Source organism: Colias croceus, chromosome 21 (assembly GCF_905220415.1).
Source record: "Colias croceus chromosome 21, ilColCroc2.1".
Taxonomy (NCBI): domain Eukaryota; kingdom Metazoa; phylum Arthropoda; class Insecta; order Lepidoptera; family Pieridae; genus Colias; species Colias croceus.
The window spans coordinates 4,535,970-4,538,145 of record NC_059557.1 but is presented as its reverse complement, the minus strand read 5'-3'; the positions used below and the strand labels follow the sequence as shown (position 1 = coordinate 4,538,145).

At 28.8% G+C, this 2,176-nt stretch overlaps 1 long non-coding RNA gene across 1 annotated transcript; it reads right to left on the bottom strand.

Moving 5' to 3' along the window:
* Positions 1–549: 549 nt before the first annotated feature.
* On the bottom strand, positions 550–1,860 carry LOC123701467. The gene is made up of 3 exons (XR_006752740.1): positions 1,624–1,860; positions 1,296–1,469; positions 550–961 (listed from the first exon to the last, which is right to left on the bottom strand). It is a non-coding gene; the product is annotated as an uncharacterized LOC123701467 (long non-coding RNA).
* Positions 1,861–2,176: the final 316 nt, after the last annotated feature.

Genomic DNA, 2,176 nt, shown 5'->3' with positions numbered 1-2,176 from the left:
GATTCAATATATTTTATCATGTTATTATTTGCCTATATAATAAAAGACTATAAAAGTAAATCTACACACAAATGCACTACCCATATTGTACTTATGATTATGTAATCTGTTGTTAAGGATCTCATTTAATTTTGAGAAATAAAACCATTATTTATTTCCAGATTCTACAATCAATTCCGAGCACTAGGAATAAGATTACCCAGAGTAACCACATGGATGCATTGATAGTATTCAAGAAGCCATGGTGCCAGCGCAACATGAATATATTTTTTTCAATAGGAAGCAATATCATACTTTAAATGTTTAAGTGCAATAAAAAACATTTATAAATCCAAAATCTTTATTTAGTCCTTTTTATTTATTCATTGACAAATCATTTGCTCCTTTACTTCTCTTGATATCATTTATATATAAAAAAGTGATAAAACATGGAAGTATTCGAAATTAGATTCAATTCTATTTAGCTTAAATATTTATTAAAAACAATTAGGTAGATATATAACTCAAATCCAAATTTGTAAGTAAATAGCATATTAAAAACACCCTTGATTAAAAAAAATTAAATTTTTATTTATAATACCAGCCTTTAAAACTTAAAATGCAATAAACAAAAACTTTATATTTACATCACAATGAATAATTCCTACACTAATAGTTTAATGGTATTTATATTTTTATTTTAAATTTAAATCAATTATTGTATTTGCATAATAAAGAGTTGATAAATCATTTAAAAACTTGCAGTACTTATGTATACTTTTAATTTCATTTTTATTAAACTTAAAATGAAAACAATGTAGGTACTATATTTTTACATTTTCAGATGTATGATACAAATATGAATATTTTAAGTGTAGACATGGTGGCGCCTCCCCCAACTTGAAGTTCTCACTACCACATGAACATCTCCCAAGCCGGTACTTCCTTGTTCAATGTTTGGGCAAGCCGGCAATCAACACAACTGTGAAAGATAAATTGGATTTAAACTGATTATTTGTTGCTTTAAAATTTAATAAGTACCTTTAATATGTTTACTTTTATTATTAAAGGGCTTGTCATGGTGTATGTAAACATCTAAAAAGAAGTTTTTTAAACAATGTCGGTATGGTTTGTTAGATACCTTATTTGTTAATAATTTTTCAAGTATTTCAACGTTTTAGTTGTTTATCTTGCAATTCTTAATATTGTATTAAAAAAAACTTAAATGTGTAGGTACAATGCCTCAGAAAACTTTTAATATATGTAGCTTCTAACCAAACAGATAGGTTTGCTTATAAATTAATATAAATATTTACTTTTGACCAGCTGCTCTAGTTTTTGTGAACTCCCAAATCATTTGCACTTATACTTTCAGAGAATTCTATCAACTTCGTCTCAGCATAACTTTTAACTCGTTGGGAGTTATTTATGTACCTTTGTCTTTGTAACTTCAGGGTCAGGGAGCTTCGCGCACTCTGCACAATGTTCTGCTGCAAGTTAAATAAAAATTACTTCAATTAACAATAATCAAAACAGACGAAATCATGCAAAAACCAATACTTTATTCGTAAAAATATATCTGTGTTATCATAAATCGTCCAATGTTTTAGATATAATATATTTATTACTCGTATATTATCTTACCTTGCTATTTCAATTGCTCTTTCATGCATTCTTTAATGCATATTACTTATCTTTCGCAATTTTTCAATTTGATTTATCCAAATTTTAGATATTATTACGAGGACACCGCCATTTTTATATTAACAACCTATTATGGGTACGTTTTGTTGAGTTCACAAAATAATCTTACTTTATTTTGGTACCGGGAGCCTTCAAAACATGATTACTATACGATTGCCTACAATGTCCAATGAGCGAATGAATCACAGATTAAGTATTAAAGGCCCTACTCACGGTTCAACACAACCCACAATCTGCTGACACAATTTGTTGAAGTCGCGATTGAGCGTTCTCTACTCACGATTCATCCAACCCTCAATCTGCTGATACAATTTCATTCCGCGATTGCTTGCCACAACGTGTGCACGTCACGTTGATGCCTGGCCTGATGCTAAACCTCAACGCAATAATACGCATTATTAATGGATATACTAATTTATGAAATATAAGATAATTATCTTTGTAAAGCTTGTATTTTTTCCAATTTTATTGATAGATTTCAAGGGCTATAAAG